This window comes from Arvicanthis niloticus, chromosome 18 (genome assembly GCF_011762505.2).
Source record: "Arvicanthis niloticus isolate mArvNil1 chromosome 18, mArvNil1.pat.X, whole genome shotgun sequence".
Classification (NCBI taxonomy): Eukaryota; Metazoa; Chordata; class Mammalia; order Rodentia; family Muridae; genus Arvicanthis; species Arvicanthis niloticus.
This window is the reverse complement of record NC_047675.1, coordinates 38,607,608-38,621,281: the sequence shown is the minus strand read 5'-3', so window position 1 is coordinate 38,621,281 and position 13,674 is coordinate 38,607,608. Positions and strand designations below refer to the sequence as shown.

The 13,674-nt window shown below is 39.6% G+C and overlaps 1 protein-coding gene across 1 annotated transcript in view; it reads right to left on the bottom strand.

The window, feature by feature from the left end:
- The window catches only part of Cntnap4 (contactin associated protein family member 4), a 292,284-nt gene that overhangs the window by 218,968 nt on the left and 59,642 nt on the right, over positions 1–13,674 (bottom strand). The window lies entirely within an intron of this gene.

Here is a 13,674-nt window from a genome sequence, read left to right as displayed (position 1 = left end):
TATGATTTATAGTTTGAAGACAGCCTGTAAAATATTTCCTTATGCACACATTCAATTCTAGAAGTGCTTCCAAATGCAGACATTTCTGTTACACAAAGAATTGCTTCCTCTACATCCCTGATTCCAGCCAGCTCCATCTGGCTCCTGGTTTATAAAAAAAAAATAGAGGGACATACAAGGTTATGATTTAATGAAAAATAGAATAGAAAAATGGCTATTTATAAGGTTTATGACAAAATTATTCAGCTACCATGAATCTTGCCTGGGATCCATGTGCTTTTGAACATTTTGAATTTTTCTCTGATAATTTAATTATCTTAACTGATTTATTTGACTTATTGAATAAAACATATTAAGTGTCAACATATTTGATCTTTAGGTGTTTTATTGTGGTAAAATAAGAAAGAACAGGAATAAAATAAATGTAACCAATGCTGGGTAACTTTTCCAGAACAGATGCTTTCCCTTCATCTATTAATCTGATTATTTAAATTTTTTTTTACTTAGATGTATGGGGATCTGTGTGAGTATTTGCCACATGAATGCAAATGTCATTGGAGGTCAAAAATAGATGCTGGATCTGCTGTAGCTAAAGTTACAGGCAGTTGTGGTCTGCCTGATGCGAATGCTAGGAACCAGACTGGATCCTCCGGAAGAACAGCAAATGACCTTAACCATTGAATCTCTCTGGCTCCTGCTAAACTCGCTGTAACACCAAACACCACTGGTTAGTTAGTCTGTACTAGAGAAGGAAGGCAGCTGTTTCCCTGGTTTTGATAGGGTAAAGTTTAATCCGTGTTTGGAGGGGGTATCCATGGCCAAGTTTGTCAGGAAGTAAACAATGTGAACCACCAAGCATAAGATGGGAAAAGGACATCAGTTTATCTCCGTCTTATTTCTATTCCTGACACACAATGGCAAGTTCTGAATTGTCCTTTGTGATAAAAGAAAGGCTCACAAAGCGACCTCATTTCTACTCAAACCAATGAGGCCTTTCACACAATTGTCCGGCAACCTATCATCGCTCATGGCTCCCAGTGTATATCGATCCACTGAGTCATAATAAAATAGCACTTCCAGCCAGGAGTGAGAGTTAATGCAAACATTTTCTGGATCAGAAAGATGGACCAAAAGGGGAGAGAGAGAGAGAGAGAGAGAGAGAGAGAGAGAGAGAGAGAGAGAGAGTTGTGTTTCTGCCTAGCCAATTTCAAATTGCTTCTGGCAATACTATGAATCTCATCCGCACCTCTGTGTTTTCCTACAAACTCTGTTACCACACACGAACATGAAGCAACTGAAAGAAAAAAAAAAAAAAAAAAGCCAGTGTCATAGCAGGGGCAGCTCCATGCATGTTCACGACGACGAGAGCTACAGTAATTGCAAACAGCACACACTTTTGATAAACAAAATGGACAATTACCAGCACAGATTGTTATAGTGCGGTTGTTATTGCTTTTATGACATACATCTTCTGAAAGTGTGTAACCCCTAGTTACAAAAGGATGATTTTAAAACACTAAGAGGTCAGGTTGCCTTTGGAATGCACCTTTAGAATTGAGAACTTTGCTTTCTTAGTGTAAGACATTTGCAATTTGTAGCTGTAGGAAATGAGGAGGTAGTATTTCCTGAGCCAGCTAAGCTCAACAGTCAACCATAAATGTCAAGAACTTTATGTTTTCATTTAATGGCCCCAATTTTTCCTTCAACAGATGCATAACTGAGCACAAGAATATTGTGTTGTATAATTGCCCTGGTGAAAATTTTAAATCTATCGTGTTTGCAGATTCACACACAAGTCTGAGTACAGTCTTTCCAGTGCTTTATGTTCCTTTACATAAAAATGGGAAGGACTGTCTAATGGTGAGGGTGTTCCACTTCAGGGGAGTCTCCACAGGACATTCAGGATTTGATTGATCCTAAAGAGCAGGTGCTTTCAAAGCAAAGGGGGTGGAGGGTGTCTGAGAGAAAAATACTCTTCAGGACAGAAGTCACCAACAAGCTTGTGACCCTTGGGGGTGACCTCCTTCTGTGTCTGCTATCTGAACTGCAGCTTTCACTGTTTCTGTCTCTTTACTCCTCCACCCTGCGTTTTCCAGCATCATTCATAGGCCACGTTTCTGAGGACCCTTGTTACAATGGTACTTTGTGGATGGGGAAGCCTGAATTTTATCTCCTGTAGCTCTGATTTCCCTTTGATGACTACATAGAGTAATGTCTCTTCTGCATCTATTCATAGATGTCCTATAGATATCTTAAACTTAGAACTCCAAAAATGGACATTTTGTCGCTTGTCAAAACCAGATGGCCAAATAACTCCAGTCTTCCATTCATTTGGACTATATAAAAAAAAAAAACTTCAAATGGTTTCTAATTATTCCTTCTCAAAAATACCATGAGGTTGCCAAATCGGGTCATTGTGACTTCCAAAGTGATTTTCATTATATCTCTTTCGTTCTCTTATTCCTGCCCTGGTTGGAGCTCTTGTTATCTCAAAGATGCCATTAAAAAAGAAGAAAGAAAGAAAGAAAGAAAGAAAGAAAGAAAGAAAGAAAGAAAGAAAGGAAGGAAGGAAGGAAGGAAGAAAGAAAGAAAGAAAGAAAGAAAGAAAGAAAGAAAGAAAGAAAGAAAGAAAGAAAGAAAGAAGCATTTCCTCAGCTTATTTCTGTCACTAGGGGTATATGTTTCAGTGAGGCATCATCTCCAAATGAAAAGGGTTCTAGTGACCTGAGAAATGTGAATTTGCAATTACTGTAGGCATTAAGATTATGGGTGAGCACAAAGAGGTCATAACCTACACTGACAAACCTGGAAAGACTTCCGGAGATAGCCATATCTGTGTGGAGATGCTCAAAGAAATTAACAGAAGTAAGAGAAAATAGTGGCTTCCCTGAAGGAAAGGGCAATACAAGGCTTGGAAATGAGAGAGACCACAGCATACTCAGGGACTTGAAACTGCACCATTCAGACTATAAAACCATAAGACTTCGCTGGAGATGGAAAGGAGGCTACACTGATAAGCGGAGGCTGATCTTAAGGGCCATAAAGGATAGAGTGAACACTGACAGAGTGAGAATGAGGGCTTAGGGGAGGCTAAGAAATAGATAAATTGCCAGTTGGCAGTGTAGAAAGATCTCCTTGGTCAAATTATGGAAAAAGAAAAGGCACCTTAGGGTTGTGGTATTAATCAGAGCTGAGTAGTCTGAGGCTCAAATGAGAGCCATGTTTTCTAGCAAACTCCACAAAAGGGGAAAAACAAGGGATGACTTAGTGATGAAGGATGGAGAGGATCTTGTGGTTCATGGAAATCCCATAACTACAAGATGTTAGAGCATCATTAAAGATATTAGAAAGGGAGAGGGAAAGTCCATGGTGAGAATTTGGAGAACATTCTAGATAGTGGTGCTGAAAGTGGCATGGAGTGTGTGTGTGTGTGTGTGTGTGTGTGTGTGTGTGTGTGTGTGTGTAGGCCAGAGTTCAGTGTAGGGTACCTTATTCAGGGGCCAACCACTCTTTCTCTTTTCAGGACAAGGAGTCTCTCAGTAACCTGGAACTCTCCTAGTAACAGTTTCCTAGTAACAGTCTCCTAGTAATGGTCCAGCAAACTCTGGGGGTCCACCTATGACACTTCCCCATGACAAACAAAAGCTACCGTGCCTGGCTTTTTTTATATGGGTTCTGAGAATTGAATACAATTCTCAGGCCAGTGCAGCACACACTTTACCAACCAGTATCTCCCCAGCCCCAATCGAAGAAACCTTTGAAAAAGATGTAATTGAAACAATGGGAAATCTGAAGAAATAGGAAGGACTTGTGAAACTGATCAGTGGTTCACTTTGGAACCAGAGGCAGCTCTCCTTGATAAGCAGAATGAAAGGAGCAGCCTGGGCTGGATGGCACACATCTTCTGCAAACCCCCACTAGCTACATGGAAGACTGAAGCAAGAGAGTCACACATTTAAGGACTCCCTGGGCTACACAGAAGATTCAAAACAAACCCGGAGAACCTAGTAAGGTCCCATTTTAAAAGAAGAAGTCAAATGACAGAGACAGAGATCAACAAATAGTAGAGTCCTCGCCTGGTATATGGGAGGCCTGGTATATGGTCTTGGGTTCAATCTCCAGTATGACCACCAAAGGAAGAAAGCAAGGTCAATGGCATTATGGGGTTTGGTATGGATATGTTTCAGAGAGGAAAGCCGGAAACTGCTCCTTTTTGATTCACACTTGCTGCAAGTCTTTAATATGTGTGTCTCAAATAGCCAATCTATTTTCGCCAACCCTACGCAGTTCTTCGAGTAAAAGCAGTTCCAATCTTAGCAGTGAAAGCTACTTCCTATATAATACAATGTGTAACCCGAGTTCAATCTGGCTTTGCAGCCACATGACAGCACAGGTGTCTGCAAAACCTGTTCTCATTGTCCATCATCTTATTGAACATATGTGTACATCTTCCTCTTTCTCTCCATCAACCAGGAAGTTCCCGGCCCTACTTCTCAACTGCACCTCAAATATCATCTCTCTCCAAATCTCACTTGTTAACTCTGAAAACTCTGTCATAGGAAAGGATGGGCTTTCCTGCCGCTCATTATATTAATTATAAAGAACCAGATCTCATGTTAGAGTACCATCTTCATACATGAAGATGACTTTACTCAAACTTTCGTGACCTGGTTAAACATGAAAGTGTGGCTCATCATTAGCTGGTCTGCCATTTTTCTCATCTAGACAAACTCAGAGAGACTGAAATAAATTTGATCGATTCTGAGATGAAATCGGAAGGTCAGAGGACAACGGGAGCGTTTCCTTTCTGGTAACGAAGTGAAAGGACAGAGCTTTGTAATGAGCACAGCCGACATTTCAAAGGATCTTAAAACCACTCTGTCACTTCTTCTCTAAGAAACATTTGGTGATTAATTCCCATCCATCTTTTTTTCCTTTGGAGCGTCTGAAACGTGCTTTGAATCCCAATGAAAACATCCCCAGTATTGATATTATAAGATGTCTTGAAATAATTAAACCTATTAAAACTTAATGTGTTCTGTCCATAGATTACAAAGTGGCCAATGTTTGTAGTTTTTGAGTAATGGGAAGTTGACTTACAGACTGCCCATATGTGTTTTTAAAATGTGATAGAGACAGATATGGAATAGCATGGCAGATCTAGGGCTTTGGGCATTTCTAAGTCTTTGAAAAGATTATGGAAGCTTAGTGACCTGTAGATGACAGAAGATATCAGAAGGTTAGGAAAGGTCACCTTTTTAAATTTACCAAATGCCATCCCTAACATCAAAGAATATAGAATTTCTTTCCCTAATCACATAAGCTAATTACGGTTTTCAAACTTGAAAATCACTATACTGACCTTAGGCAAATAGAACTACTGTATACTAATTCTAGTCTATAACGGCAGAATCTTCGATGTACAGCCTAAAATACTGAACTAATAGATACTTGGTATAAAAGAGTACACACATAGCCCATGAAATACTGTAAAGGACAATGAGTCTACTGGACATATATAGAAACCACTCATATATTCTGTAACGCGCTGTTTTCTGTGTCTCAACTCCCAGGATGTAGGCTGAGGATATAGCTCAGTTGATTGAATGCTTGCCTAGCATGCACAGGCCCTGTGCTCTATCCACAGCACGTCATCAACTGGGCATGGTGGTGTATAATTGTAATTTCAGCATCTGAGAAATAGAGGCCCGAAGTTCAGCAGTTCAAGGTCATCTTCATCTTGGGTTACATTCTGTTTTAAGGACTACCCTTTGATACATGAGATCTTGTTTTGAGATAGAGAGACAGAGAAAGAGAGAGAGAGGAAGGGAGAGACAGAGAGAGAGAGAGAGAGAGAGAGAGAGAGAGAGAGAGAGAGAGAGAGATTGTGCAATGGCTTGAGAATGATTCTGGAGTTCTGGTGAAGCCCGGTAAGCCTAAGCACAGCCTAATCTAAAAGCTTATGCATGTAAATGTGATGTGGAGTCTAGCTCCACATCCAGGGTGTTTATCTTTTACAAAAAGGTAAATATGGGGCAATGGCTCAGTAGTTAAGAGCAGACACTGTACTTGCCAAGGATCTGGATTTGGTTATCATAACCCACATTGGGTGGCTCACAACTGTCTGTAACCCCAGCTCTAGCGGGGATCAGATGCTTCTGAAATCTATGGGCATTGCATTCACCTACACACACATGTGCACATGCATACACACATATACACATACACATACAACTTAAAAATAAAATGTATCTTAATGTCTTAGTTAGGATTACTATGACCAAATGGAAGTTGGGGAGAAAATGGTTTATTTGGCTTACATTTCCATATCGCTGTTCATCACTGAAGGAAGTCAGGACAGAACTCAGACAGGGCCAGAAACTGGAGGCAGAAACTGATACACAAGGAATAGAGGGGTGCTGCTTACTGGCTTGTTCGTCATGACTTGCTCAGCCTGCTTTCTTATAGAACCCAGGACCACCTGCCTAAGAATATCACCACCCACAATGGTATGGGCCTTCCCTTGTCAATCACTACTAAGAAATACCCTACATACTTGCCTACAGATGGATCTTATGGAAGGATCTTCTTCATTGAGAGTCACTCCTCTCAAATGACTTTAGTTTGCACCAAGTTGACACCAAACTATCCAGTACACTTTTTAAAAAACAGCAATAATAAAACATATCTGGACATGATATATGTTATCTGAGGGACAGAAATAAAGCAAGCACTTGAAAAATTATGATTAAAGCACCCCATGGCCTGAGAAACAGGAGAAGAGTAATTCTTGCATTTAGGTTCTAAGGTCGGACTTAGAAAGGCCAAACTGCAAAGCTAGTGTGTGTGAAGCAGAGGAGTGACATGAGGCAAACCAATACTAGGCACATTTTTCACCATGGCAGTAATTGGGCTGAAGGGGTTGAGGGGCATAGAGAGGGCAGTGCTCATTAAAGCCAGAAAGGAAAGACTGGAGAACATTCTTTGTTCAAAGATCAAGACTGCTAACTTTCAAACTTTCAGTGTCCAACAACCATGTATGTTGCCAATTATGAAGAGAGAGAGAGAGAGAGAGAGAGAGAGAGAGAGAGAGAGAGAGAATCATAATTTTAGAAGTTCAGAAAAATCAGTAATATCTGGTCACTAATAAGATCTGTGATTGTGACATACTGTTTTAAAGGAAGATAAGTACCTACAATGTTTTAGACCAGCCATTCCAGGCTTGAGGGTAGATAATTTGATATGTCTAGGTGGTTCCCAAAGTAAATTAGTTAAGTTTTGACTCTATATAATTATTAGATAAAAATTTGTAAAAAATCTTAATTTATAGATAGATAGATACATAGATAGATAGATAGATAGAAAGATACATAGATACATAGATGGACATAGATATGTGTGTGCATATATATATACGTATATATGTATATATATATGTATATATACATGCGTACACTATACATATCACTTAAAAGAATACATTCTGGGACTGGGGAGCTGGCACAGTTGGTAAAGTTCTTGCCTTCTAAAACCAGAGTTCAAGTCTCAGAACCCATGTAAAAACATCCAAGTGCAGTAATATACATATTCCCTGTGATAAGTGTGTGTGGGTAGAAACAGACAGATTCCTGGAACTCACTGGCAAGCCAGTCTAGCCTATGTGATGGAGTTCAGAGCAAGTGTGGATGTCTGTCTCCTAAAAACAGGATGGTTTTTAGAAGACTCTCATTCATCCCCCACAGTTCCTCCATTCACTCCTGTAACGTGGCCCCTGCGTTTTTTTCTTCCTTCATGTCATACTGGTCATTTTGGATCCACCTCTCACTGCTTATTTTTAGCCCTTCTCAGTCTCTTTTCTAGTTTTTCTAGGTTTTACACACTATAATGGCTTGAATAAGAATGATCCTCATAGCCTCATATAATGGAATGCTTAGTCACCAGGAAGTAGAACTCTTTGAAAGGATTAGGAGGATCAGGAGGTGTGGCCTTGGTAGAGAAAGTTTGTCATTGGAGGTGGGCTTTGAACCGGTCCCTGGAACTCTCCCTCTTCTGTTCCCTGACAATCAGGATTTAACTCTCATATACTTCTCCAGCATCATGCTTGCCATGCCAGCTGCTGTGTATCCCATCATGATGATAATGAACTGAACCTCTGAAATTGTAAGCCAGCCCCAGTTGAATCCTTAATTTTACAAGAATTGCCTTAGTTGTGGTGTCTCTTCACAGCGAAGAACAACAACATAGACACCCACATTTATACCCATATTTTTTTTTGTGTGTGTGTGTGTGTGTGTGTGTGTATTTACTTTTAATAACCTGAAACTATCAGGAAGCAGGCTCTGTTTTGACATCATTTTTCTTCTTCTAATGAGTAGAGGAGAAAATGTACAAGTAAAGGCTTTATAATACTATAGAAATTAAATAAACAAATATTCTTATTCTTCCTCTATAAACATAAGGCAAGGGAACAGATATCTAAAGAACAAGAGCTAAAGTTTCCTCTGGCCTACACATGGACAAGAACACACAGGCATTTGTACAAACACACGCACACTCAATATTTTAGCATTTATGTATGTTTTGAGCAAAGAACAATGCAGAATGGGAAAATACCCTCCCTTAATATAAAACTCAAACAAATAAACCAGCATGAAACCTCAAAATTGAAATGTAAACATTTGACCTCAGAGTACACATATTCAACATACCTGCTCTGTGTGTGGCCCAGAAACTTGCATCTGCCACACTAAAGTGCTTGAATGTGTCTCATGGAGGTGTAAAATAAAACATAACTATGGCTTATTTTTCATAAGCAAAACACGTAGTGAAATATGAGAAACAGATCACACTTGGTTCTTATTTTTCTATCAGTCTGATTTTTGAAGGAAATCCTAATAGCTTTTCCACAACATCATTTCACTTTGGCTCATGAGTGGGAAGTCCGGTGCAGTAGCATGCTGGGAAATGTTTAATAACCTGTTCTCTGGGAAGGAAGGTTGTGCTTGATAATATGTGTCAATTCCTGTGGTGTCAACACTCCATCCACACCAGACTCTAGGCTATCTACTTGGGGAAGCTGCGATGGGAAGAGATGCTCACAGTAGGCCCTCACACATCAGCAGGCTACTGGCCATATCTCTGAGATAAGCTACTTAAACCAAGCAGCTAGAATCATATTACAGTTATGAGATTCTCTGTCACAGCCTCGAGTGTGAAAAATGCATTTTTCCCTCTAACTCAATCTAATTTTCTATCTTGTGCTCTTATTCTGTCTCATGTAGAAAATCAATCTAATCATTTCGGAGGAACTCAGTCCAGTTCATGGATGACTCAATCAATTAAGAATTATACTTCTGTCACCTTCAGCTTCAAAATGCCTGCAGGGATTTATCTTCCTTTCCATCGACCATGTGAGTTCTAGGAACACTGGACAAGAGAATGCTTCTTGGTCAGCTGCCTGGCCAGTAAATGACTGCAATAATCAGGTATCTTCCATTCTTCTCTGGATTAACTAGTAGAGCATGAGCAGGCTATATTTTTATTGTGACATCCTCATATCTTGCATGCATCCCAAGTATAAGATCTTGCCCACAGCTGTGGCCTTAGCTTATAGAACCTATATTCCTACTTGCTGCACCCCTAGCTCTTTAATTTCTCCCTAGTACACCTCCTGTTCCTACAGCTCATATCTGCTGCTTTAGGTTGCTCCTACACATCCCAATTTTGCATCTAGTGTTGGGGTGCATTCCTTTCTATGTGACAATCTACATAATTCAGTAGCAGATCATTTAGGGTTTTTTTTTTCTTTTTTCTGGCAGACTCCTTGTCCACCGTCCTTCTAAACATGCTGTTTGCATCTGAGCATTTAATGATAAAGAAAGGGCTCCATGAAATGTTCTACAATAAACTTGGTTTGAAACAAGGAAAAAGGTAAGTTAGTTTTCATTCTTGCTTGCTCATGACTTGCCTTCTCCCTTCCATTCCAAACTCTCCTCCTATCTCCTTCTAAATAAAGTAGGGCGATGTTGTTAATATTATTCATAGGTTAATATATTCTTTAAATTTGACAAGATCTAGAATCACCTAGGAGATAAACCTCTGGTTGTGCCTGGGAGGGAGTTTCTAGATTGAATTAAATGAGGTGAAAAGACTCAACAAATTGCCAGTGACATCATTTATAGGCTATTGTCCAAATTGAGTGAAAGGAATAAAACAGAGATGGCTGAATGTTTGGGTATATGATCTTTCTTTCTCTCTCTCTCTCTCTCTCTCTCTCTCTCTCTCTCTCTCTCTCTCTCTCTAGCTCTCTCTCTCTCTGTATTTCTCTCTCCCTTTCCCTTCCTCTCTCCTTCTCACTCTCCCTGTACCTCTCCCTCCCCTTCTCCCCCATTCCCCTCCCCCTCTCTCTATCCCTCTCCTCACTGTGAACACATTGTGGTTCACATTGTTTCTACTCCCATGAGTTCCCTGCAAAGAAGGAGGGACTGAACCCTCAGACTGTGAGCCAAAATAAACCAACCCTTCCTTCCTGAAGTTGCTTTCATCGGGTGCTTTACATAGCAGTGAGAAAAAAAATTAGACAAAAAGAGAGAGAGGGAGAGAGAGAGACAGATAGAGATTCCTTTAGCCTCTTTTATCCCTTGTCAACTTTTTCATAGTTTAGGCTTAAAAGGTATTCTGCTAAACCTTGTTGCCAAGCTATGCGATAACCTATATTTGTATAAGCATGAGGTGACTCATAATACCTGAGATAGGTGAAGAATAAAACAGGGCACCTATGTATATGCCTGCTGCCCACACCCATCCCACACACACAGAAGGAGCCGCTGAGAGAATCATTCTACTATTCAGTCTTACAGCATCTTACATTATAGAAATGTGTATGCTCACCTTTCCCAGTATTGGCCAGTTTGATACAGAAAATGCAGAATCTGCCGACCACTTCATATGATACATAAAATGAATCCACTCAGTGTCCCTCACTGGCCAGTTTGATAAGACCGTACCATAGAGATATATAGCTGTTTGCCAATAGTAATCAAAGCTACTAGTATCTACCAGCTACTGCCTTATTCCTGATCCACAGCTTTTTCAAAATTACAATATAGTATATCAAAAGATTTAGCATAGAAAAAAGGGGTTTTCCTATGGCATGGGTCATGAAGGCCTGCCAGATAAGAGGTCAATGACTGTTTAGCCATCGCACAGATAAGAGCAAGACTAAACCTCAGAAAGCAAAGTTATGCTTACACTGACTACCCAGGAGACTGCTAACATTTACACAGCATTGATTTTTCCACATACAGTGCTACTAAAATGCATGGTTGTTGACAATGTCTTTTGATAGAAAAATTTTGCAAATGGTGTGCAAATTCCACTTGCGAAGGGTTTGCTATAAAATGCATATTTTTCTTTTCTATTATGGAAAAAAAATCATAACATTGCTGTTTAAAAAAAATGGGCTTTATCCAGAAAAAAAAATACAATTGCACTATAAGAGTTTTATTTGAAAAGAGTTGAAAGCTTTGGCTCATATATTGTACTCTTTCATGAGACATCATTTGGGGGATTAAGCTAAACACAATTTGGAGGATTATGTCTGTGAATAGAAAGTGCATGATAAGGGAGTGACCCAGCACAGAGCCAATGTGCAAAGACTAGGAAAGGATTTTATTTTGTCGCATTTCAATTTTGTTTCCCCAAGTACTTGAGGAAATCAAGTGTCACAACACTGGCTGATGTCAACCTCAAAGAATATGGACCTCGAAGTTTCTATCCACCAAAGAAAACAGGATATGGGGGGTAAAGCACAGCACTCAGGGGGGCTGAGTCAGGAAGATGATGAATTTAGAGACATCTGGATTTCATGGGTAAGCCCTGTGGTACATGAAGAAGGCAGAGGGAAAGAGAAGGGACAGACAGAGAGACACAAACAGACAGAAAAAAAAAAGATGGGAAGAGACAAGCCCAAATAAACAGTAAAGGCAAATGGCAAACTGTGATCATGTGAGTCCTCTGATTTCTAGAGTTAATATAATGCTAAAATTCTGTTTCAACCCCATCCCTAAAATTCAAAGCATACAAGGAAATAAAAAATAACTCTTGCAGTGTGAGTGTGGCGTGTTTCCCACAGGCTCATGTGTTTGTTAATCACTGGATTTCCAGCTGGTGGTGCTAAACTGGATGATGGAACCTAACTGGAGAAAAGGTATCACTGGAAGTGTGCCTTTGAAGATTATGTCCAATCCCCAGACTCTTCATCATGCTCTACTTCCTGCCTGTCGTGAGGTGAGGAATCCCCCCACACTCCCACTGCTGTCAGTTCTGCTTGAATACATGAGACCATGTGACTATGGTCTGAAAACAGGAGCCAAAATACATCTTTTCCCTTCAGGTTGTGCTTTCAGATGTTTCTGCCACCAATACACAAAAGTAACCGACACAGTACAACAGTAAGAGAAACTGTCCGCAAGGAAGCCAACAAGATGCCTACCTGACTACAGCTTAAAATCACTTATGGTCAAAAACCAAAAGGAACTCGTGAACAAAGAATGAAGAAAAATAGCAAATGCAATGGAAATGAAAAAAAAAAAAAAAAAAAAAAAAAAAAAAAAAAAAAAAAAAAAAAAAAGGAAGCCTGGGAGATCTATGAGGCACCATCAAACTTAGCCTTGTGTGAGAGCAGGCAGAAGAAGGTAAGGGATAGGAAAGGGCAGTTAAAGAAATAATGACCAAAACCTGTTTCAGATTTAATAAATGATGTGAGAGTTGATACACTCAAGAAATTCAATAAACATCAGGCAGGATAAACAGGGAATGCTCACACCAAGACATATTACAATCAAGCTATTCAAAGCTGGGGCACAGAAAGAATATTAAAAGCAGAGACAAGAGACCTGTCACGTCTGAGGAATCCCCGATAGGCACAGATAATTTCTAAACAGAAACTATAATGGCCAACAACTCATAGGACGACAAATTTGAAATGGTGCAAGGAAAAGTGAAAGTCAGCCAAAATATCTGTGCTTGCTGAAATTGTCCTTTTAAATAGAGGGTAAATCATGACCGTCTCAATTTTTTAAAAAAATGTATATTTTGTTAATAGATCTGTCCAACAAAAACAAATTCCATGTGTGGAGAGAAAGAGGAATAAACAGTAAAGCAAAGTTAAATGAAGGAACAAAGAACACAGTAAGACAAAGACACGATGAACCACAGATGAATGTATTATCATATTTGGGGTTTGTAAGCCCCCCCCCTTTTTTTTTCTTCATGATTTAAAAGAAAAAAGGCAGGACAATGAGATGTTCCAGCAGCTAAAGGGGCTTGCTTGCCACACCTGATCACCTGAGTTTGAACTACAGGTACCATGGGGCGGGAGGAGAGAACCAACCCCCAAAGGTCAACCTCTGACCTCCTCATTCATGAAACAGTGTAGGCACATAAGTGTGCACTAGGGGAGAAGTGGGTGAATAGGTAAATAAAATCTAGATTTTAAATAAGTAAAAATTCACAAAATTAATCAAATCTATATTAGGGTACACAATTGATAAATATATAATTCCTGGAAATGATACTGGAAAGAAAGGCAGACATGCTAGGAAGAGAGGAATATTCACTCAAAATAGGCCATTACAAATGTTAAAGATTAGTTTTGGTTTGAAAATGTAAGCA